Here is a 26,848-nt window from a genome sequence, read left to right as displayed (position 1 = left end):
AACCAACAAATCCTAAAATGTCCCCCATTTTACAGGAATTCTTTTGATGTCTTCATTGCTACCTGGGCATTCAGTTTTGCTGCTACCAGTGCTGCTACCAGTTGCTGGCAAGGTGTGAACTATACTGTACAAACAGTGACCTGAAATACATAACTGAGAAGATTCAGCTACAATGAAACAACTGGTAAGTTTGGATACCTGTGGTCTGTAAATAAAAGAAAATAACAAAAAACAAAATTCAGTAACTATAGAAAAAAAGGACTCATTCACTGAAACAAAGTCATAAAGTTCATAATAAACCTGCTGTCTTAGTCAGCTTGGACTGCTGTAACAGAGTATCATAGACCAGGTGGCTTAAATGACAGACATTTATTTCTCATAGCTCTGGAGACTGAGAAGTCCAATACCATGGTGCCAGCTGAGTTGATGCCTGGTGAGGGCCCTCTCCTGGCTAATTGATGGCTGCCACCTTGCTGTGCCCACACATGGAACAGAGAAAGAGAGAGAGTTCTGGGGTCTCTTCCGCTTCTTGTAGGGACACATAACATTATAAGGCCTTACCCTCATTACCTTATTTAAACCTAATTACCTTCCCATGGCCCCACCACCAAATATCATCACATTGGGGTTGGGGCTTCCAGCTATGAATTTTGTGGGGGCACAAACATCATCCGTAACAGCTACCAGCTATGAACTCCAGAGGTCTTACCCCTCAAAAAACTAGCAAGATCAGTTTCTGATTTCAACCAGTTCTGTGAATACTAGTTGCTGAACATTTAAAGGTCTTACTTGCACTGTTTTCTTTCTTAGTTCCTGATCCCTTACCTAATTTATAAGTTTACTCCTACAAAACTGTCCTATTTTGTCCAAGAGTGGTCTTTTTATCCATGAGGTCTTTCATTTATTTCATCCATCTACCACCTCTAGCATGCAAAAGTGAGGAGCATTCTCTTTTCACAAATGAAAACCCATTAGTGGGCTATACTCACACATCCTTTATTTTCACAAATGCAACACAAAACATCTTTTCAAAACAAATGACAACGTATTTAACTAAACTTGGATTTCTCAACCCGAGCCTATCAAAAGCTGAACCTGCCTTCTTAAGATTTCAAATGCTTTCCATGAGGAGTCCTCAACCTTTTCTTGAAGAGGAAGTGTTCCCAGCTGATCCAAAATCTTGTCATAACCTGCAGAGTTGAGGGAGAGGTGGTAGAGGTGTGACAGGACCGAGGCTACCAATCTGAAAGCCTCTCAGGAACTGCTTGGGGTCTGTGCCTGTTTGTTGGGAACCCCCTCAAATTCATATGTTGAAACCTAATTCCCAGTATGATGGTATTAGGAGATGGGGCTTTGGGGATGCCTGGAGCATGAGGGTAGTGCCCTTGTAAAAGGCACCACAGAGAGATCCCTGGGCCCCATCTACCATGTGAGGGCACAGTGAAAAGATGGACATCTATGAACTGGGAAGAGGGTCCTCACCAGATATTGCATCTGGTGGTGCATTGATCTTAGACTTCCCAAACTATAGGAAATAATGTCTGTCATTTATAAGTCACTCAGTTTAAGCTATTTTGTTACAGCAAACTGAGTGGACTAAGACAGATATTGGTATACTGAGAAGTGGGGTGTTGCTGTACCAAATACATATAAATGTGAAAGTGTTTGGGCCTGGGTGATGGGTAAAGATTGGAAGAGTTTGGAGGTGCATGCTAGGAAAAGCTGACATTGCCATTGTTAAAACACAAAATTCTTCAAATTAAAAAACAAAATTTGAAGATCTTATTGGCTTTATTAAGCCATTCATGAGCTGTACAGTCACCCCCCTAGAAAGTAATAATAGAGATAATCCAGGGAGTTGTGCAAAATGGAAGCTTTTATAGACAGGAGGGTGGGGCAAGAAGTTACTAGTAAAAGAAAAGAAAAGGATTGTCTCAGGCTAGGTCACTCTCCCTTTGTAGGAAGAGCAGGGAATTTTATCACACAGATGACCTGTCTTCTTTTTGGGAGGTGGAGAGAATCTCATGGGACATTTTATTTTGTCCATGTTGACCAAAATTCCTGACTGACTACATTTCTTGGAGAGGTTGAAACTACATTAGATTCGGTATTAAGCCTGGTTTAGTGACTTGGCCTACAGAAGTGACACTATGTTGGGTCTGTTTTTATTTTTGTTACCATGATATAGAGAAAATGGAAATTTATGATGAGGATTCTCACCGGGCTTTAATTTCACCCATTGTATATATAAAAGAGCCTGTTTGCTTATCTCTGGGAGGCATGACGTTTACCAGGCAGACAGCCTACCGACTGTCTTGGGAGTACCAGCCCAGGGGAGGGGCAGGAAGGAAACACACAAGTGTCTGTTCCAAACTGGTCAGGTGTCTGCCAGCCACCATAGAGACCCACTCACAGAGTTCCTCCCAGGGCTGGGGTGGGAAAGGAGAGCAGAAAGAATGGTGAGAGCAGAGAAGTAGACAGCTCAGGAGACAGAGAGAGGAAGCAGTTAAGAGAAGCCTTGGAGCCCTGGGCTGCTAAGCAGGAGCAAGTGGAGATGCCGCTGCAGCCACCAGCAGAGCCCTGGTGCCGGAACAGGGGAGCATAGCCCCAGGCCACTGACCAAGATGCAGCACCTGAGCTGTGTGCAGCTGGAGCTGGGCCAGAGGCTGAGATGGGGCAGGCAGGAGTCTAGTGCTTGACCCACTACTGTGAGAATAAACATGCGTGAGCCCCTTTTAACACCCAACTTTCTACTGTCCTTTTTCAGTCTTACCAATTTCACAGTGAACTTGCCCAATGCAGAGAACCCTCTCCTCCCAGAGCAACACATCAGCAGACCATCAAGGATAATTCTAGTAAGAGCTCAGAAAGAAAAGAGAAAAACTATAGAGAAAGCCTCAGTTTTCTTAGGGAATACCTAAGTAGTCCTGAACAGAGTTTTGGTAGGAATATGGATGGTCAAGGCCATTCTGATGAGGTCTCTGGGGGAAATGAGGAACATAGTATTGGACAGAGGAGGAAAGGCCATCTTTGTAAAGTGGTGATGAACTTGGCTGGAGTATGTTTGTGTTCTAGTGTTTTGTGGAAAGTAGAGTTTGTAAATGATGAAAGTGGCTATTCGGATGGGAAAACTTCAAAACAAAGTGTTGAAGGTGCAACTTGGTTTCCCTTGGCTGCTTACAGTAAAATGTGAAGAGAGAAGGACAGAAGGGCAGAATTGCTCATCAAAAGGGAAGCATAACTTAAAATGTAGAAGGTTCTCAGCCTGCCCATATTGTAAAAAATGAGAAAGTCTGTTCAGGAGAGAATAGGAAAGGTGTGATCAAATTTGGGAAGGAGATAAGTATGGATTAGCCTTGTCAACACCAGTCTGGTGCTGTTCAAGACAGTGGGGGCATGAGTCAGCATCTGAACAGAACAGTAGGATCTATTATTCAAGACAGTGGAAGAATGACCGTGAAGGCATTTTGGAGCTCATCAGGGGCTGTGAGGCAGAACCATTTCCAAAAAGGGGCCACTGCTGCTCACCGGGCCTCAGAGCCTCACACCTGGGCTCTGCACCCCACGCTGGCCCCTGCACCCCACGCTGGCCCATATTCCTCAGCTACCCCAGGTGTGCTTTGGTGGGTCTTAGAGCAGCGTGAGGCACACTGAGCTGCAAGGGCGTGGCTGCCTTCACATTATTTCCAAGGATGAGCCACCTAGAGCCCCTCCCATACAGGCAAAGGGTCACTTTGGAGTAAGGCCGCCACAGAAAGCCCCCACTATGGTAGCACCTAGTAGGCTCATCGGCCAGGACCATACCCACAGCTCTGGACTGGTAGAGCCACCAGCTTGCAATTGCAGTCCAGGAGAGCTGCAGTGCAAGCTATGCCCCAGTGCGTCCAAAAGGTAGCAACTCCGACCCAGTGGGCCTGGAGGGCAGAGCCTTTGACCAAAGATTATTCTTGAGCCTTAAGGCTCTGGACTAGCTTGGGACCTATCACTCCTTTCTGCTTTCATGTTTTCCCTTTTTGGTGGGCTAAGTGTTTCATGCCTGACCAACTATTATAGTTTGGAAGCACGACTTTTTTGATTCCACAGGTTCGTAGCTGGAGAAGAATCTTCCTCAGGATGAACTGTACTTGAGCCTCACCAATATCTGATTTAGATGATACTTAGACTAGACTTTGGATTTAAGACTTTTAAGTTGCTGACAAGTGAGAAGGACATGAATTTTAGAGAGCAAAGGTAAATTATATAGATTGAATATTTGTGTTCCCCCCAAACTCCTACATTGAAGTCCTAACCCACAAGGTGATGGTATTAGGAGGTGAGGCCTTTGGGAGGTGTTTTGGTCATGAGGATGGTCCATAAATGAGATTAATGCCCTTATAAAAGAGGCCCCAGAGAGTTCCCTCTCTTCCCTTCCATCTTGTGAAGTTATAGCTAAGAGGGCCTTGTATGAGGAAGCTGCTCTCGTTGGCTGCAGAATCTGCGGGCACCATGATCTTGGACTTCCCAGCCTCTGGAACTGTGAGAAATAAGTGTTCTTTACAGGCCAGCCAGCCTGTGGTATTTTGTTACAGCAGCCTGAATGGACTGAGACAATCCTGCTCAATATGATATGCTTTTATATATTTTTAAGATTTTTAAGAGAAAAGTCTACAGCATTTTTCCACAGAATAATTAAATATAGGAGGGGAATGAAAAGTGTGTAGGGGACTCCTAAAGGAGATTCAACCCTGCTCTCTTCAGTAAATTTGAATTCTTTCCCTCTTTCCTATGCATTAGCAGTCTTATGCTCTTTAAGGACACATCTGTTTTTCATGCAAAGCTTCAATTCACATGTACAGAAAGACATTTGTGTATACAAGTGAGATAAGAGGAACCAAATCTCAATATCCACATGTGCACAGGTGTCAGTGTTTTAATGGAGAGTCACTGAAAAGCACACTTAAAATGTCACATTTCATAAAACTTTCCCCCACCCCAATACATAAAGATTTGGCTGGATTTATTTGTAAAACTGAAATTACTCTCAGAGAGGCTTAGCTCACCTTTCCATGGCAACCAAAGCAAATTTGGAATTTAAAGGATATAAACTGCAGATATCCTTTTAAAAATATCATATTAATACTGAAAGAGGCATTGGAAACCAGGACATTGTTGTAAGACATTTGTTTTGTAGAATTTGCCTCCATATTCAGTTTGGTATCAATCCCTCCCTTGTGAAAGTGGGCTCATGAGTTTTTAATGCAGATATTAGCAATGGCCCTTTCTGACCAAGTGCGGAAAGTTCTCAGAAGTCCTGTGTGTCAGGTTCTCCACATTCAATGTTTGCTACAAACCAGGATGTGGAGAGAGGATCAGGAACCTTCTTCAGGGTATTTGACTTCCTAACCCCTCACTCACACTCACTCACATCATCCTTGTTGCATCTCATTTGGAAAACCTCTTCACAGAGACAGTAACTTCACGACTGCCTGCAAAGTCATTGTGCAGTGAACCCTGCCAACGCCCTTCACATGTCAGTGTGGAGGCTTGCATGCCCTCAGCACACTCAGACCCATCCCCACACCTCTGGCCACTGCCTGGGTTTCCCTGCTAATGCATTCCTGCATTGCTTGCCTTTCATGTTTGGACTTTGCTCCGAATAAAAATGACTGGAGGTCCCCCCTCTGTATATTCTGAAACTAAAAAGAATCAATTAAACCAGCCATATTTCCATCAGGGGGGCTACTGCTGCTCCCCAAACAGCTTAAGCTGTCTTCTCATAGTTTATGATGTCAGCAGGATCTCCCGACTGAAATACAGCCTTGAAATCTCACCCCACCCCCTCTCTGGCCTTCTGTCTGCAGTATATATTATTCTTGTAGTTCTCAGAGACAGCTGTGTGAATTAATGAACTGATGTGAGAATCAGAGTTGGCCTGGAGCCCCATTTAAAAGTCATGTCGATGACCTCATAAAAACAGCAAAGAATGCTTACAGCTTGCTTGTAAAATAAATCCATTTCTTAATAACTTGGAATGCCCACGTAATTCAGCACATATTTTTACCCAAAATGATTATTTCATAACAGAATGAAAATTTCCCATGAAAAAGACATTTACCCAACCCAGGCAACTATAAACTTTAATTGATATTTCACAGTATGTACTAGTGTGCTCTCCAGGGAGTGTAGAATATCATTCTTGCACCTGCACTTTAACTCCAGAGTTATAGTATTTCAACCATTAAACATTTTTCATTAAAGCACTTCATATAGAATTAGTCTAATCTGATTTTAACGAAAGTCTTCTAAATTTAGTTTTTCACACTGTATTAGTCCAAACCGTTAGAACTAGAAAGGCTGTGCTTTCATTCACTGGCAAAAGCAAAAGGGTGGCCTCACTTCAAAGATGGCCCTCACTGTGTCTGCTGTCCTTTGAAACAAACACAGCATTTCTGAGCAAAGGCACTCTGGGCAAACTGTAGGCCCTACATACACCGAGACACATGGTAAGCCTGACTGGTCTGTGGGATCTTCTCCTTTCCCTGTGAACAGCCAGAAAACCTTAACAGCTCCTAGGAAGCAGGGAAGGATGCAGAATATTTTTGCTAGGCTCAACTGAGACAGTGCACAAAAATTTGCATCCTACGGTTTGAGTTTCATAGCTGTTATCTTGCCGGTAATCTTGGGTGAACAGCTGCAGAATTCTAGGATGTGTGACTTGAACAAGCAAAGGGGCCTTTCTAAATGCTTTGAGTTAGAACCAGAGAGGACTGAGCAGTGTAGCTCACTTGGAATCTGAAGAGAACTTGCCTACTCCAGAGAACTTTTCCCTGCAAGGTTAAACTCTATTCTCTCTCATTGAGCACATTGCTTTCTCAGAATTAAGAATACCTGAAGTAAACAAAAGTAGCACTTTTTGAACAATGGTTACAAGTTTTTTCAAATGAACAAGTTTCCAGGAATACTTTCCTGACTTGGTTTCTCTGGGTTTAGCACTTACTTAGGACAGCTTACTGTCCTTTTATTGATGTTTCAACTTGACAAGCATCAAAGCTAGTGTGACATATGACAGTTCACAGTTAACTCTGCCAACTAGACACGCTGTGCTGAGCTTCAGAACCACCCTCCACCAAAAAAACCAATATGAATATTGACCACAGGTACTAACTTGTATTATAAAAGGAAACCTGATGTGAGAAAAAGACTTCCATGAGGTAAATTAAATTATTAAATCTTCTAAGATGTTCTGATAAAATGGCTAGTGGTTGACTTCCCACAGCATAAAACCCCCACTACACTCTCCTCAGGTTTGGTAAGTGTGAGGTGCTAGGTTAAAGCGTACAAACACGCTGGTACTTGACCGGCTTACAGACATGGCTAGTTTTAGGCTAGCAGTGCCAGGTCTTCTGTGAGGGTCACCTGACATGGAGATGACCAGGATGGGGAGCCTCTGGGGATAAGTAAAGCCGTGCAGAGCAAAGGCCGCAAAGAAGGGGCTCCATCAAGGGATCCTGGGCTAACAGAGACAGAGAAGGAAAAGCCACCAAAATGGGAGACCTCTCATCCACCTAGTAAGGAGTCATTCCTAGCTTACTTTGAAGAAGCAGTCTGCATGCTGTTGTCCACAGAATATCGTTGTTGTGAACTGTTGAAACTTTTTGGGGAAAATCACTTCCCGGCTGACCCTTCTCTGACAAGTATGGCAGCTATAGGCAGGGGTGGCCATGGGTTCCTGGGTGGGTTATAGCTGTGGAAGACCCTAGCTTGCCAATAGGGGCACAAGGTCAGAAAGGAAATATTAGAACTCTGACCTTGGATGGGAGGGAGGGGTCAAAGCCAGAGTTTCTGCATCTGTCAAGGGATATGTACAACTTTGTATTGTAGTGAGATTTAAATGACAAAAAGCAGATAAAGCACCTGGGGCAGAGTAGACACTAGGGTAGTATTTTATAAACTAGCATTCTCATTAGTGGCTGCAGCAGTAGCAATAAAAGTTAAGTCCAAGCTGGTGGGCCAAGCCACGTGGCTGGTTGGGCAAATGAGAGGCAGTGTGGGTGAGTTACACTCATATGAGGCATGTATTTCAAACAGGCCAGTGTGAGGTGCCGAGGAAGTGCTTCTTGTTTTCCTGGAATCAACTCCTACACCCCTCTGATGAGAACTCAAAAGACTCAGTTCCTCCCATTCTAGGTTCAAAGATTCCTACAGAATCACTTTAAAAGAATTTGAACAAGCACCCTTCTCTTCCTTTTCAATCCATACACACACACACACACACACACACACACACATACATGCACATATACACAAAGAGGACTCAGAATAGGGAGCGAGGCCTTATGAGGAACATACAGTATGCAGACCACTGACTGTCTCTTTCTAAATTGACTCGGCAACATGGCCCTTCTTCCTACAAGACTGAAGGATGCCTGGCCAGAGATCATCTCTTGTCTGAAAGTAACTGGTGAAAACCAGCAAAGCCCTAACTGGGTTGTGCAGAACTGGGCAGGAAAGAGACAGTGTGGTAGGGGTGTGCGAGGGATGTCATCTTGCCACAAGCAAAGAGTCATCTGCTTTTCTCTTTGTTCCCATCCCAAATCTCTTCTTTGGTAAATTGAGAGAGCTGATTTAGTATCAGTCTCAGCTGGCTGGGAGTTTGAACGTTAAATAATTTTAGTTTTCCAATATCTGTTCTCAACTCTTCTATCAAACTGTTCCAGCTGGCTTTGTTTTCCTTAATAATACTAGTACAAGGCAACCTCTTTAAGGCACTTTAATTTCTTGAAAATTTTAATTTAGCTTTTAAAATATGCTCCAGTTTTTCTGTTTTTTTTTTTTTAAGTTGAATTGTATATTCATTTCCAGCTTTTCTCATCCCCAAACCAGCACAGGCTGGAGGGGCTGGGCTGGACGTAGGATGGGACACTTAAATCCATGGGTTTTAGATTGAATGGGGAGGAGTAAAAAGGGGACCAGACTGTGCTAGTTTTCTCAAAGACCCACAGTGAGGTTGCCATTTCTGTTCTTTGTCATGTTTTCTCTGTGTGGCCCTGAGTGGGCTCACAGTTCGCTCTTGTATGAAGTGTCCAGATATTGACTGGGTTGGAACATGGAGGCACATTGCCAGTTCCTCAGGAAGGATGATGAGCTTTGAGGCTTCCACTCCACTAAAACTCCACTCACTCTGGCATGAGGCAAAGTGGAACGGTGGCTAACTGCACTCAGCCTGGCTGGTCAATGTAGTCAAATAATATCTACACTCCAGTGCAGCACTAGAGTCTCCATAAACCAGAGGGTGGATGGCACATAAGATTAACACCTTTGGGGAAACAAAAGTAGTGAAATAGTCCTGTACTAAATTGAGTGAGTCTAGAAGAGTGATGCTTGAAAGAACCCTCTGGAATTTCTGCCCTTTTGTGTTGTTTCACTGATAAAACCACAAATTGGAGGAAGAAGGATGGAGCAGAGAGAAAGAAGGGTGGGGGAGAAATTGAAGAATAGAAAACTGAAAAATAACACAGTGACTTCTTTAACCAGGAATATATTATTGATAAATCTCCTCATTAATGACTAACGGGAAAAAAAAAGGAAAAAGAAATCCCAGGGAAAGCACATGGAAGAGTGGAGTTCACCCAGAGTCCTTACAATCTAGACTACAGATTTCAAAGTGTTTAAGATCTCCTTGTCTAAGAAGACAATGTAATAGAGTGGGAGGAAGCCCTGAGAATGAGCACACTTTATTTTGTAGTGAGAAGACATCTGTTCCATCTTTGGGTCTCTCTTTTCTACTCCATAATTGCACTGGACACTCCTTGTTTGAAACACACACAAAGCTCTTCCCTGGTAGTAACAGTGAAATGAATTAGTATTGTTACAAGAATGCTGCATAACAATCAACCACAAAAATCTCAGCAGCAAAGATGTTCAGGGAAGCAAAAGTCAGCTGGGCTCAGCTCTGCTTGGCTCCGCTTCCTGCATGCCTCCTCCTCCTCCTGGGGCTAGGAGGCTAGCTGAGACCAGTCTTCTCTTGGAGGTGGCGGAGGTACAAGAGGGCAAGTGCAACCACAAAACCACGCTTCAGATCTCTGCTCATGGCATGCTTGCTAATATTCTCTTGACCAAAGCAAGTCACAAGTGTGAACCCAAATATAAGGGATGGTAAAAATATTTCTTTTTTATTGAGAGAGCTACAAAATCATATGGTAAAGTATGAGACTATAGAGATGGGTGAATAACTAAGGACATTAATATAATTTAGCAAAAATAGTAGCTGAAATTTTGGAAAAGACAAGTGAGGATAAATACATTGAAACTTATCCCCTAATTTCACCATCCATAGATAACTGATTAATGATGTTATCATATGTAGCTCCCCCAGGGGAAAGGTTTTCCCAGCCCAGGGCAAATCCCCTATGAAACTGGTAAAACCGAAATAAGTCAAGTGAAATGGTAGGTTGGGGGAAACCGTTTTTATTGCTCACAGCTTGCTCAGATTTCCTGGCTAGGCTTAGCACTGTCAGTCTCCTCCAGCCCTAGCTCTCACTCTGCCACCTCGACACCTTCTTTACTTGCCACCCACCCCTTCTGGGAGGAACTCCATTGATGGGTCCTTGGTGACTGGCAGATGCCAGACCAATTACATGCCAGGAATGGAGGGGAGGAGAGAATGGCCATTTTCTCTCCACCCATTGCCCCAGATCTGCAGTAGTAAACACCTACTGATATGTAAATGAACTAAGGCTGGGCAAGAGATTCTGGAAATTCTGTCATTTACCCCACATCATACCAGTATTTCCTTTATTACTTTATTTTTTTCAATTTTGAAATACAAACTAAAAGAAAAGGTTTTTAAACTAAAACTAAAATACAATTATGAAGGTTTAAAAAATCTCATCAAAGATTAACAAAAAATAAATCTTGGAAGCATAAAAAATGGAAGCATGTTTTATGAATTATTCTTAGATAAATTATTTCTGCTGTCTATATGTTAATCTAGCATAGATATATGTTATATTTTATTTACTCATTTCACTGTTGTTGGACATTTAGTTTGAGGACACTATTTTCTTAAAAAGTGGTAGGGATGCCCCCAATAACAAAAATGTCATTTCTCTGAGCCATAGAAGCATGCACGAATATGCTAAAAGGACAGGTTGTACAGTATTAGATAGGGAATGAAAATCTAATCTGAAAAAAAATTAAAATATGTCTTTCTGGGTGTCCTCTTGGGAAATCTGTTTCTTCTTCATAAGAAGCATCAGCTATCTCTTAGCTTTTAGTAAGTATTTTGGGTACAAAACAAAAGCAAAAAATTGTGCCACTGCATAAGAAAAAACACATAACAACACATAACATCAACATATGAAACCTAATTTTGCAGTGTTTTGCTTTACATATATTGCCCTCCTAAGCAACAGAAAAGTACTAATAGCCAGCAATTTTGGGTGACGTTTCCAAGTGGCTTTCTAATTGTCATGCCATCCATTCAGGGGAAATCTGATGCCATTAACAGCTGTTAATTATTCTAAATGGTTGAGGAGTTTTCCTTTATCAAAAATAGGTACAGACATACTAAACCTTAGTACCTCTCTTTTTTATTGAGGTATAATTGACATATAACATTATACAAGCTTTGAGTATATAACATAATGGTTTGATGTATGTATACATCGTGACATGATCACTACAATACATTTAGTTAACATCCATGAACCTTTATTGTTAGTAGTGTTTTCTTTCAAAATTCAAATACATCCTGGGAAGAGCACAGTTTAGGTTAACTGTCAGTCAGTTACAACTTAATATGACTATCAGGGATTTTTGAAATGTAGCCAATACTCAAAAGAGGAGAAGTGCATAAATACATAAAACCCAAAGAATTTACTGAAGGGAGATAGATGCAGGTAAGGCCTTAGTGATAAGCTATTCTTCATTTTCACTTACTAGTAACACAGGCTGGTGTAAGAGTGAGCACATGGGAACCAGTGCCTGTCTCTGGTGAGTTCATGGGTTCTGCCTTCATATTCTTATGGGTTGAGTCTATGCAGTTACTCACTCCAGTCACTAGGTGGTGCTTTTGTGCACAGTAGCTCTTGGCTTGGCAATCTTTGTTCCTTTCCTACCAAAAAGTAATTAGAATTTTAAAATATATCTCCACCTTCTTAACTAATTATCCTTCCATTAACAAAAATTACAACTTTAATTATTTCTTATGAAAAAATGAAATTCTTCTGTGTCAAATATATCAAAGCTATCAGAAACATTTTCAAATGTGTGATCTACCTACACTTTCTCTATAATAATATAGTATGAAAACACTTTCCAAATAAAAGGGCCATCAACTTCTACTTCTCCAAACCAACAGATCTGCTAAAAGCAATGCAATTTGTCTGGAAGAACAACTTAGTAAGGGACTTGGCTGAAATTAATTGATGTATCAAATGTTGAATTCTTCTATGTAAATAAAGATTGTAAATACAGCATAACTCTTTATCTGACAGTTTGACTGATTTACTCTTCCTTTTGCACTCAAGTTTTTGGGTCCAATTACTTTAAGAAATTTTGGGCTTGTGTTAAACATCCCTGAGTGAAGATTTTGCTGCTCTCATGTCTTCTACCTCCCCTGTTCTTCCCTCCCCTATTTTCAAGAACACCAACACATGGTGCTTTAACTGGAAACTAAACTGCTTTAGGGCAGATGGAATGGAATCATGGTTATTTCTTAGCAGCTTTGATATTCAACTGTTACACATTATCAGCAGCATTCATGTGGCTTTCTTCACATGGAGGCTTTCCAAGAATATATAAATTATATGATCTTACTGACAAAAGTGATACTCCAAACACCTTGAAGCTCTATAAAGCTTTCAATCATTCACTAATTAATTAGCACTGTCAGTCTCCTCCGTCCCGGCCGCGCTCTCCCTGTTCCTTAGGTGTGTACTGTAGCCCTCTCTGCTCCCAGACCTGCCCCGTGCCTCGGTGGCCCTGTACTTCAGTTCCTCTCCTCAATCTCCCCACGACACCCATTTCCCACCAGTTCTCCATGCCCATCCTTCAGAATCTAATGCAAATTCCACTTCCTCATACAAGACTTCCTAATTTCCCAGTGGGGTGATTACTGTCAAGTATAAATTCCTATAGCAATGTATATTCCACACACAAATAATTATTGCTGTTTAACTATAAAACTAGTTGTGCTCTAATTTGTGTATTGGGTATTTGTGTGTCTACTGGATTTCTAGGGGCTTTTCTCCCTTATTTGACTAGAAACTTCTGGTTGACCAAGAAGGTGACCATTTCCTATATAACTTTGCATTTATTTGACAAACATGTACTCAGCCACTATTGGCTGAATGAATAGAAATAAATACTTACTGCTGCTCTTAGCATATTCATCAGTGGGAAGTAAGTCAGACATGATTACACAGCTAGAGAAAGAAGAAAACGTTCCGTATTCTCTCATTGTGTTCTAATGTTCCTCCAGGTTTTTATTGTACCCTGAGGTCATCCTATGGATTGGAAGCTTAAGGAGATGAGGAAAAGCCATCTAATGTTTCTTCCACTCCTTGAATTCTATGATCCTAGGAAGATCAGGTTATTTATAAGAGATTCTGATATTAGGAGCTCCATTAGTATTCTTGAATGAGTGATGCCAATAGACAATATTCACACATATGTTTGCATTATAGAGAGGAAGGTGTCACCAAAAAATGCTAAAATATCCATCAACCCAGTTAATTAAGTGAAATATGAAAAAGGATGGGAGAAGAGGGAATAGATCATCTAAGGGTTGTGCAACATTGTAGTTCTATGAAGTATTTCATATGTTTAGCACACAACAGAACATATTATGTTTGATTTAATTTCCTGCATGATTTTGGATGTTGAGTGGACCTAATCTCCATGATCTAATGACAAATGCTTCATTTAAAAAGCACATCCCTATCCTACATTACTTGCTAATTTGTTTTTCTAATATTCACTATACTTACAAAGAAACAAAAATTGATCTAATTGCCAGGAGAATAATACTTCTATTTTGATTATTTCTTGTAATGATAAGAAGATAGTTGCATAATTATCTATGTACATGGAAGTACATATTTTAAAATGCTTTTCCTATGTAAGTGATAATATTCAGTAAAGACAGAATTATAGTTTGCCTTTTGTTAAAAAAAATTGAAGCTGTTGATCTGAATTTCATCAAGATCATTCGGTACCCACCCCCCACAGCCCTGAGTCTCTGCTTGCTCATCTCAGTGCCCCCTCCCCTAAAGCCCCTACCTCCCTACCACAGACTCTCCTCCTTCCTTCTTTCTCCCAACGCTACCAGCTATCTCCTCTCTCAGGTGTATATTCAACCTCTACTTTTTATTATATTCTTCCTGTTTCAGATAAACAATGTCCAGTTTTCCTGCTCTTAAAAATAACAGCCACCTTCCTTAAGCCTTTGTCTCTCTTTAGGTAATAGTCTATCTCTTCCTTTTTATGGGCAAACTTCTGGAAACAGGTGGAGCTCACTGTCACCTCTCCTTTATCTTCCACTAATTGTCTCAGTCAACTGCCTATGATTTCCACTCACATCACTACATTGAAATCAGCCATGTCAAGTCCGCCAAAGATCTGCTAAGTCACAAACGGACTCAACTCTTTCTAGTTCTAATCTTGATGTTATTGACAGTTCTTCTTAAACTTTCACATCCCTTGAGTACTAGACACTACTGGTACTCATACTTCTCAGGCCACTGGCCACACACACACTTCCTTACTTATAAGGAGAGAATTAAGTTTCCAAAATAGAACAATATGAAGTATAATTTAACAAACACCCACAACTCAGAATGAATACCTACTAACATTGTGTCAAATTTGCTATCAGGCTCTTTTTTCCCCTAATTATACCCTTAGGAAAATTATGTAAGTAATATAATTCCATATTCTTCTTTAAAAACAAAAAGGAAATACTGCATTTCAGATAAAGCTGAAGCTTCTTTTATTCATCACCTTTATTCAGCCTTACTTCTTACCCCGTCCTTCTCCTCAAATGACCTTTATAGACGACCTTTATGATGAGACTGGTGTACAGCTTTCCAATTCATTTAAAATTTTTACTTACACACATATGTAGTCACATGCTATTTCGTTCAGCATGTGTTTTCTAAATTTACATAAATGATACCATGCTAAAATTTTTACTTTTCTTGCATTTTTTTTGGTTCAACATTATTATTTTTAAATCAGTCTATGTTGTTATATACAAATCAGATTCATACCATTTAATTTATTCATGTGACCCTGCACAGCTGAATATTTGATCCTTTAATAGTGGGAATTTAGATTCTTTCTGGTTCTGTGCTACTGCAAAGAAGGCTGTAATGAAGCTCTTTGCCTGTGTCTATTACCCACATGTCAAAAATTTTCTCAGGTATAAATACTTGGTAGTGGCATTTCTGGGGCTTTTCAAGTCTCGTTCAATTAGATGCACGTCCCACTCCACTTCCAAGGTCATCTTTTATACTAAAAACCTAACAGTGTGACTTTCCTGCTTAAAATCTTCAACTGGCTCCTCCTTCACTACAAAATGAATTGCACAGTCCTTGGGAACTTATATAAGGTCCTTCTTGTCTGGTTTCTTCCTGCCTGTCCAGGCTTCTCTCCAACCCCTGACCCTGTCCTCTAGTCTATTGAATACTTGCAGTGTTGCAGCATTTCAGAGCTACTCTTCTCAGGCAACACCTTGGTCTCCTGTTTCCCTGCATTTGCGTGGGCTATGCCCTATGTTTAGAACACCTGCCCTTGGCAATCTGTGCCTGCCAGGTCCTTCTCGTGCATCAAAATTCAACTCAGATGCCATTTCCTTTGGGAAGCACACTGTTTCCCAAGGAGACTTCTAAGATGATTTAGGCATTCAAAACAAAACCTGCATCTTCTAATAATTAACCATCAAGATTCCTAGTTAACATTGCCTTCCCCTGTGTCCATACATTAGGGTAAAGAGCCTATGAAGTTTTCTGCCTAGAACAGGTAGCAGATCAGGCAAGAATGCCCTGGAATAGACCCCATGGCCAGCATTCATTTTCACTGAGAACATTGGGATTGGAAGCAAACTGTATACAACTGCCATTTGAGGCCAAATTAAAGAGGGGTAGATGCACTTCACTGTTTCAAGGGAACAGTTTTACCTTTTTATATGTTAAATCAACTTTGCTTTACTCTATTTTCTCTCTTTTCTCACATATACAAGAATGATTTTTAAAGACACAACTCAAAAACTCCTTTTCTCAGTGGGGCTGTAGTTAGTTACTTTTGAAACATCTGTCCCCTGTTTCACACAGTCTCCATGAACAAAGGACACAAAAAACCCACTTGGGCTAAAATGGTTCCCCAGATTATGGATTCACTGTGTCTTGACTTATGAAAGACTTTCCTCCTGCAGATGTGAACTGCAAGAACAGTCATAGCTGATCCATTCCTCCACAGATAAGCGCATTTCACACATAATCAAGAAAAATTATCATTTGAAATATGGGAATAGTAGAGTCTTGATCCTCTGTGAAGGCAATCAAGCACACTGCTCCATAAGGATTGCATTTCCAAAGCCTGCAGGGAGGGGGTTCTAACTTTGGGGGGAAAAGGGAAAAGAGAAAAAAAGTTTGGTTAGTAATTGCATAGAGAGAAATGTATGTGTTAAGTAAATAAGCCTCCCTTTTTCTTACATATTGCTCATCTCAACAGGAAGCTTTAGTGAGTATGTATTACATGCTGGGCACTGTTCTGGGCACAACAGATAGAGAAATAAGGGCTGGGAGTAGGACAAGGAGACCACAGTCCAGGGGAGGAGAAGACTCCCACAGCTAATTAAATCCAGTGTCATAATGCTGGGCTGCTGACACACAGGGCACTTGCTGTGGAACCTGAAAGCACACAGACAAGGTGCCTGAGGCCTGAGGGCCTGAGTGAGGCACAGGAAGGAACAGGAGGAAAAGTGTGCCGCCTCATGCACAAGGGGGCTTGCAGGGACAAGAAGCTGTCAGTAAGCCAGATTTGTCCTTAGTAGCAGGTCTGTGTGTGCATGGCCCCATGAGAGACACAGTGACCTGGAAGGGGTTTGGACATAGTACCCCCAAGTCCCTGAAGGCCACAGTCCCTTGGCAGGGGAGGACCTGCACAATTTTGTGCAGCTATATGCACAAAATGCTACTCAGGTGGCAGGTGCCACCAGTGCACGTTTTGGGGCTGGAGTGCAAAGCAGAATCTTCAGTGGAGCCAGAAGTTCCTGTGGTATTGGCTGGCCTGAGCTCAGGCCTTGGGATCCCTCATGACTCTCGAAAGCTCACCAGCCCCTTACACTCAGCCAGAATCTGAGGGTAACCTTCCAAAGGTACAAGGAGATGCAGGGACTGGCTGATCCTGGGACTGAGGCTATGCTTGGCTAGTGTGCGGAGATGCCAGGCGCCTAAACATGCTGATGCCTCTCTGTTGCAGCTCCTGCCCACCTCTCCAGCCCTGTCCCTCCACTCTCTGCTACTCACAGTGCGTCCTGCTCAAATTCTCACTGTACCCTGCAACTCACCCTGATTTCCTGATGCCATCCATGCACATTTTGTTCCCTATGCTGTAATGACCTTTCTTTCCTTTTGCAACTGGAGAAAATCTATGTATGTTTGAAAGTCCAGCTGACTTACTTGAGTCTTCTTCAGGCAGAAAGAATTGCTTCCTCCATGTGTATTCATAACTCTGAATGCATCACTTCCTCTCCACTCAAACCCAGTGTCTTCTCCTATTGCTTGTCTTTGCAATTAGCACCTCCATCTGCCCAGGGCAAATATTAAACATTACTCTCTACCTGATCTCCAATGTATTACCAAACCTAATTAATTGTATCTCCTAAGTATCTCTTAAATTTCTCTCTGTATTTGCCTTATCACTGGCTTAGATTATTGTTTCTTTCCTATAATGTTGCTTTTGCTTTTTAAATAAGCTATTTACCTCTGTCTCCAAACCCTCACACCTTGAGAGATGCTGTGGATGAGTGGTTAAACCCATGGCCTCACCTGCCTGCCAGCCTTGGTTTTAGCTTTGCTACTTATTCTTTATGTGGCTTAGTAAGAGAAGGAATGCTAGTATTTACCTCTTAGGTTGCTGTAAGCATGAAGTGTGGTAATCTTACATAAGATGCCTAGAATAGGTCCTGGCACAGAATAAGGACTTCCTAAGTGTCAGTATCTATCATTAGTCTGTGATCTATGTATCTATGTATCTATGCTGCTTTTAGAATCAATTTCAAGTCTGCTTTTTTACAAGTCTGATAACATACCTCCCTTGGAAGAAGTGCTTCCGAGACTTGTGGGGTCTTTGGTATTTACTGGAGTTTGCAAGACCCTCAATCACCTGCTCCCATCTCCCATTCCACCTGTCTCTCACTCACTTCCATGGACAGCCTGTGCTTCAGACAAGGGGAAGCACCCACCCTCCCCTGGACTCGCAGCACTCTCTTTAGCCTCCCTTCTGGGTGAGTTATTTCACTAGAGGGCACATCCCCTTTGTCCATCTGGCCATTTCCAAGTCATTCTTCAAGATTAGTTCACAGTCCACGGTCACTATTTGTGGAGCCCAAGAAAACTAACAAACAAAAACAAACAATAGTTTTCAAGCATGTTAATGAATATTTTATATTTGTATTTATAATTATATATAGCATTATATATTGGTTATATTGCATGATAGTTGTTTGGAACTTTCCTTTTTTTCCACTGTTGTCAACATCCTGGTTAGGATTCTAAACAGACCACTAAATAGCGATACGACCTTTGCATTCCCCAATTTAAAATATCTTTTGGCTTTGAGTATTTAGAATATCTTTGCTCAGTGACAGAAATCCAGAGCCATCCACTAAGATTACTCATATTTCAAAAGCATTCTACAATTTCAGTAAATTTGGATCAAAGATTAAAGAATTTTGGGCCGTGAGACTTTAGCTACAGTTTATTTTGTACTGTGTCAAATCTTGTCTTCATAATCTCATTTAATCTTCACAAAGCTGTATGAACTGAATACTTCCATTATCCCCATTGTAAAAGTGAGAAAACCGAGGCTGAGAGATTAAGTAACTGCTGGTAAGTGATGGTGAAACTAAACAGTAAAGTGTTCTGACTCTAAGGCCAGCACTCTAACCATGGACATGAACTGCCTTCCCTGTGGTCCTCTGATCTCCAGTGGGAGGAACTCTGCCTGCGGAAGCTGCTTTCATCGAGGATGAAGGCATCAACCTCCAGCTCAACCCTGTCACTCTGCCAGCACTGCAGACACTTTCCTGGAAGGAAGAACATGAGCCATAGTGACGGGTCTTGCTTGCTCAGAACAGCTCTGAAATGGCTGAGGCAGTCCCGGGCTTTGCTTGCAGAGCAGACCCAAGGGGGCCAAATAGTCCTTAGATAGAGATTATTGTGGTGCCTATTTTGTATCCCACTAAGAAAATTTGGGTGCAGTAGAAACCTGGCATTCAATTAAATATCTGTGTGCTAAGTGTCCATTCCCTTCACTAGAATGGGAACTCCATGAACACAGTGATTTTGTTTTGCTGTGTCCTAGGCCTTTTGTTTTTTTGGAGATTGAGAAAAGCACAAGTAGATCTTTCTGGTCTAAAGTAGCTCTAGAGTCAGATCTGGATTCAAGGTCTTACTCTGTTTCGTGCAGGCTGTGGGACCATGGGCAACTTATTTAACCTCTCAGCCCATTAGTTTCCCCAGCTGTATAGCGCAGGAAGGTGTACTGTCTCCCCCCAAGCACTGCTGTGAATAAGATAGGGATGTGAAGAACTAAGTACTGGGCCTGACATCGAGAAGGCACTCGACAAATGGTGGCTGTGGTACTCGGTGAAAGTAGTAGTTGTTGTGACACTCCGTAACTACCACCAGTACCTCTACCCACCTTGAGAAGGAGGGTTGAGTGTGATCAAGTGTGTAGAGCCTTTGCATACCTAACCACAGTGTGAGGAGAGACGGCAATTGCCATTCCTGAAGGGACAGCAAAGGAACTGTTGCCAGGCTTCAGATAGTGGCTGGGAATTTACAAGTGAGTTGTTTTGGAGGTGTGACTGAAAATGGCCTGACAGTGCCTTCCTGTGAATAAATTACTCAGATGATGTTCTCACAAAGTGAATCCTTGGCTTCCTCCAAGGGAAGGGGAACTTGATTCCAATCCTGTAAGTTAATATTGTAGAAAGAGCCTTTCAGCTGCTGAAAGGTACACCCCCCAGGTGTGAAGTGGGTTACCAGCACGAGGAGGAATTGGAGTGGACATGTGGGTTAGTGGCCAGACTTAGAGCCACAAGAGGGGTTGGGGCAGGGCAGCCGCAGCATGGACAGTTGGACCAAGCTGTGCAGGTGGGTGGGGGGAGACCTGAGGTCTCAGAGAGCCCAACACCTGTGACAGTGCCATGTCCCAGTCACTGGAGGAAAGGAGAAATTCACAGATTCCCTTCAGATTTCATCTCGTTCCTGGGGTATGCACAGAAGAGAAAAGGTATCAGACAACTCAGTAATAAAATGTGATAACTAATATGGAGTGGACTTATGTATGTCAAGACTGTCCTAAGCCCCTCACACAGATCAACTCATCTAATCCTCACAGCAACAACTGATTTAGAGGGAGGCTCAGCCATCAAGGGCAGGGAGGCAACAGCGGAGCCTGGGAACCTGGGTGGACTGGGTCCAGGGAGCCACTCCTCGTGATGCCATCTCAGGACAGTAACGACAGCTATCCACAGAGTCCTGGGAGTGCCTGGCCCTGGTTAAATGTTGAGGGTAATTTAAACAAATGTTGTCTCAATAATGGGTGGTGGTTGAGAAAATTTGTATACACAATGAAAATAAGTTTTCCCAGAGTTCTCAGTCTTGAGGCCATGACTGCCCTTGTAGGATTTCTTTACTTTTTGGAATGAGATACACAGAAGCAATTACATAAGGTGCTTGGAAAACCTGCTTGGGTCACGGGGATGCCTTTATAGAACTCATGAGCACTCAAGGTGTAACAGGCACCATTCTAGGGAGAGAGGACACACAGGGTAATAAGACAGCTTGGCTTGCAAGGAGCTGTTGAGACAGTGGGACAGTCCTGCAACTTATACCCTGACTCAGGGCAACAGAAAAGTGGCATGTTCACAAAGACCACAGCTCATTCCTAAGAGGCTATAACAGCAAAAATAGAAAATAATGCTAAATCAGAAACAAGAGTCTTTATCAAAACCTGAATAACTTTCTTCTACATCAAATATACATGAGACCACACACAGACACACACACACACACACACACACACACACACACACACACACACACACACACACACACACTTGTCCCTCCCATTTACATGCACAAAAGTCACTTTGCCTAATATCCATTTTAGGCTGAATAGATTTAGAAATCAGATTATCTAGTGACATAGACAAATGAGATTTTTCTTTTGTTAGAAAACATGAGTTAGGCTCAGTAACTCATAATATACTTAAAATCAAAATTCTTAGAACAACTATTTCTCCTACAAGACACTGCTCAGAATCCCCTGCCAGCTGGCTGATGTGTGTGTGCGAAAAACCATAGTATTTCAGGAGCTGTCCCTGCACCAGACATTTTTCTCAGGATTGGGGGCTGCTCACATGCTGCCTGGCACCTGCAGGATCAGTCAGTTTGCACAAGCAGCTTCCCAGGCAAATGACGTAGCTCCTCCTCTGCTGTTTCCAAAGACCAACATCTGTCGGAGATCAGCATATGCATCTGCGTATTAAAGCGCTCAGTGTTCTAAGGCCCTGCACTTAATTTTCCCTTGGGTAAACAGAGCCAATAATGGATAAATACTGAAGGATCAAATATCCTTAAACTATTGGAGAGAGCTGTGAGTGCAGAGTTTAATCCTCGTCAGAAGTGAGAAAAAACACAGAGAGAGAAAAATATGACAGAGGCTCTCCAAATCATGAGTGAAGAGCCTGGAGAAAATGTGTGCCACTGGCCATGTAATGTCTTGGGAAGCATCTCCATGAACGGGGGCAGGGAAAGGGCATTTAGGAGTTCTATGGTTAAGTGTATTTAAATATGAAATATGGCATGATCCAAGCAAATGATTTTTCTTTCTTTGGAAAATAGCCTAGGGTCTTTTTTGCTGCCATCCTCCAAACTGGGTCAACCCCACTGTCTGTAACCATACATTGAAAAGATTTCTACAAATGTCCTACTAATTGCACTTTGAGGCAAGTCCCAGTGGGAAGATGAACTTTGGACACGCTGACAAGTCTTGGCCTTTGAATACGTGGTTGGCCTTCTAATGGCTAAGACAGTCCCTCAGGGAAAACACACAGCTTGAGTTTATCTTTCAAGTAAAAACTTCTGAGGATGAACTCTCAGGAATTCTTGTCTAATACAGGGGGGCATAATGTATTTTATAATTTCTATCCAACTCTTTCTTTTCAAATAAACACTCTAACCTTTGAAATAATTTTGCCTCAAAAAATTATTCCATCTAAATTTTATCACCATATGCCACATTATTTTCTGATTTGCTTTTTAAAAAAAGAGAGGGCATTCAGCATTCCAGATTAGAGCTTCTTTTTGTTATTTCAAATCATTATTTACTTTTTTAAGAGGTATATAAATCAATCTTGCCATGGACTGATACCATAGCCATGTCTTTACCTGGTCTACCTTTGAATTATCCATATACAGAAACCCCAAAAAGAGGTGAAGTATATGGCTAAGGTAATAAATTGCCAGTAGGAAAAGAGAAAGAGAAATTTTGAGTAAGATGCTCCTTGGGAACCTGGCTGACGCCACCCACAGAAGAACCACCCAGGTGTCTGCCCTGGCTCATCCTCTGCATCCAGAACTGCTGTCCTATATAAGCAGCCTCCGAGTGCCCTTGCCAGCGGCTGAGGCCTCACTCTTATTCAGCCTTTCCTGAATGCACTTGGATAACCTTCAGAGTGGACAATGTAAAACATCAGCTGTACTAGAATAAGAGAAGCAGGAGAGCAATGAAAGGCCTGAGCCCGACACAGACTTTTGGGCTCACAGCTGTCTCCTCTATGAGAGCGAGTTGTTAGTACAGTGCCGAAAGAGAAGGGGAAACCTGGAGAGCGGCACCTGAGAACTACATCACATTTGTCTTCCAATGGGTTAAATAATGTTCAAGCCTTGAGAAATCGATGAGGGAATAACAACACATAGAGCCTATAAGAATACATCAGCTGGATATATGATTAACTGCATTAAAATGGCATTAATAAAATTACAAATAACTGAAAAGGCAGAGACAGCAAAAAATAAATAAGATTGCCATCACTTGTAAAAGCCCTTCATTCTTATGGCTTATGTTTTCCAAGTGGGGTCTTTCCATTTATATGGTGAAGAAAAACTGACATGTATGTATGTTTAAGAGGCAATAGGGATATGACTATCATTTTTAAGCCCACTTGTCAAAATTTCTTCATTAATTGCATGACTCTGTGTATTTGTAGATTTCCTTCCTGGAAAATTTATTCCTGTGCTTCCATCTTCCTCAGAACCAGGAAGATCTTCTAATCCAGTTTTGTACATATTTTCTCATGTAATATTCACAGTCTATAAACTGAGTATTATGTTAGAATGAGCAAAGGACAGACTTAGCAAGGCTAGGGAAAGTGCCTGTGCACAGTACGTAGAGTGAGACTCCTAACCAGAGCTAACTGAACCCTGAGCTTGGTTTCTTATTACTTCCTGCTGCCCTTCCTGAAGAAATGGACTCCTGCCTTTTCACCACCAAGGGACTCTTTTTAATTTCTCTCCTATCAGGACCAAGTTTTGATAGAATTTTGACCAGCAAATAAAAGATACAGATTAAATAACTAAAAAAATACTAAGTAACAACTAATTCCTTATTTCTGGTCATGGAAAACATTAAAAAACGAGTGTCTGACCAACATGAGATAATACTGAGCTGATATAATTTCAGTCAAAGGGTTTTCAAAAGGATATTTTTATTAGTCTACTCAACTCCTGTGTTTAAATGTTTAATCTCTGTTATTAGGCTTTTTTAAATATTAAAAAGAGCTGTCCTACAGGCCTTTGGGACTCCAGGGACTACTGGTGTCTAACCTGCTGGAAGGTACCAACCAGGTTCTGTGTTTTTAAATACCAGAAGCCAGAGATGTGATGATGCTGTTTGTGAGAAAGCATTCCTTTGGGTCAGAAATCCTTTCATAGACCAATCTAAATCCCTCCCGCTGCAGTGCAAACCTATTTCCTCTTCTGGTCTCAGGAGAAGTGGGAACAGCTGCTGGTCATCTTTTAACTCCTCCTGTGTGACCCAGGGCTGGTCTGTTTGTATTGTCCATGTACCACACTGTAAGCCATGTGGGACAAATTTTGTCTGTAGGATTTTTTCCTGACTCTACTTTACAACATATTTTCCAGGGGTTCTCTTTTTGTTATGCAAGTAGGGATTTAGATTCTGGGTATTCTGACACTAAAGCTCCAGGCTTGAGAAATATCTCACAAGCCTGCTCGGATTCTTCATGTAGTGCCAGGCTGGAGGAGCATGAAAATCTGACATCATGATAACTGAGACTAATATCTATTGCTGCTCTTCCAATAGCATTTAGTAGTTCAGGAAATTCTTGCCTCAGGTCACAGTCTTATTACCAGCTGGGGGCAAAATACAGCAGATGAAGGATTCATATTTCCATCTAATTCATTATACTGATGGCTTTTACAAAGCATCTGGAATTGGGCATACTAGGGGAATTTATAGAGAATCCATTTAGAATAATGACAAAACTGTTTTCTACTGATCAATCAAATCCTGCCTAATCATTAAATGATAGGTTCAGTTCTCACCAATTCCATTTTTAATGTCCCACTACCAAATAAAAATATAAATATGAAAATAACATTTAATCCCACTCTTAAGAGAACCCTAGGAGGGACTCCAAGAAGGGATCTGATCCATCTCCCTATACCACAAAGAACCCAAAATCCATGCTTTCCACACAAAATGTTTTTCTCTTATTGTGTTGCTTTGTCTCTCCAGTTGTGAAACCTCAAATATGTCACACTTGTGACAATATTAATAATAAATTTCAATCTTTTATGCAACTACTTACAGAACCAGTTTCCCAACTTGTAGTTGCTATGTCACTAAGGAAAGCAGAGAGGTAACATTCGTGCCATTATCTTCAATCAGCCCAGGTTCTTGTAAAGTCAAGTTTCTAATAAGAGCTGGATGCATTCAAGGGCAGCTGATGAGTCAGTTCTTTAAAAAGCTTTTGTAATAAAGCTGCCCTTCCTCCAACACAAAGTATAATATATGATACCAATTAAATATAGAAAATTAATTTATAATGTTCAGCAATCTAACCACATGATATTTATCCAAATGCCAAATTACAGAGTATACAAAATTTCTTAACATTTTTAAATGTAAGGAAATCAACAATCATTATCTTGCTACTGTGGAATTCTGAAGACTTAATAAGAAGGTTGAGGGCATTCCTAGTATTTTTCCCTAGGTACCAAATGTAAAGATCTTTTTCAATGAATAAATGAGATTGAGCAGCATATAAAAAGAGACCCTTTCTAGAGGCACAAGTTAGAAATTCTTTCACAGCTCTTTGTTGCTGTCAAGATGGTAAATACACTGCTAGCTCCCTTCCCAAAAAATCAAGCCTGCAGAAATCAGGTTGCAGGTTGTTTTAAGCCAATGTAGGCAGGAGCTGGGCAGCTGCAGCTGAGAGCAGAAGGGAGCTGGACATGGCAGTGAAAGGGTAAGCTGGAGGAAGCCCTTTAATTTTCTCTTCCCTCACATCCCGTGTTGATGTGGTACAGTTGTTGCCCAGCCATTCCCTAAAAATGGACAAAAATAGCCCACAGCCCCAGTACTGGTGTTCTTTGATATCAGGGCAATTCAAAGCTCCTGTCTGTGTGAACAGTAATTGAAAGTGGTGTTGGATGCTGACCGAGCAGCTGGCCTTGGGCACTTAATTCTTCAACATTTTCAACTGAAACTTGTGTGGCTGATGAAACACCACCTAAGGAGCCTGCCTTTCCCTACTGCTGCATCTTCCTAAGGGTGGGAAGGTGAAACCCTGCCCAAGCGAGTTGCTTAGTAAAGTGGCAGCAACAGGAATTATCAGTTGTCCATTTGGATATTGGAGCTTCTCCTCCTTTAGGCTCACCCTGTCCCTTCTCTTTAAACTCAGCAGAACTGGTATAGTTTAGAGCACGGACTCCACTTCCTTCGCCATATGTGTTTTCTGATACCTCCAGGGAATATCACCAACCCAAATAACTCAGAAGACAAAAAAGCTGAACATATGCACTGAAGCAGAAATCAATCTGCTTGACTGATTCACTATATTGTAATTTTGATTGACTTGCTGTATTATAATATATTACTGTATTGATACACAATCTTAACTGTTGAAATTGAAAATTTAATATATCCTGATAAATATACTTAAGAGATCATGAAAAATATTTGTACTATAATTATGAGCCAGAAATAATAAAAAAATGGAAATATTAGGTATGTAAAATACCGACATTGACATAAAGCACATAATAGATGCTGTAAACAATAAAAGGATGGATATAGTTGAAGAACTTTAACGAGATGGAAAGCTTGATTCAGTAATTCTCCAAAATAACATAAAATAGTAGAATATATATATGAAAATACATAAAAGTAATAGATATGCAAAAAAGAACTAGAAGTACCAACATATACATGAGGAGAATCCCAGGGGAAGAAAAAAAGATTATGAAGAGAAGAAAATTTTTTAAAACATGAATTTTCCAGAATTAATAAGAGACAAAGACATCAGCTTGAACTTGACAAAACAGAT

The sequence above is a fragment of the Manis javanica genome, chromosome 2 (assembly GCF_040802235.1).
Source record: "Manis javanica isolate MJ-LG chromosome 2, MJ_LKY, whole genome shotgun sequence".
NCBI classification, from domain to species: domain Eukaryota; kingdom Metazoa; phylum Chordata; class Mammalia; order Pholidota; family Manidae; genus Manis; species Manis javanica.
The sequence above is the reverse complement of the archived record's forward strand: the minus strand, read 5'-3'. Positions refer to the sequence as shown.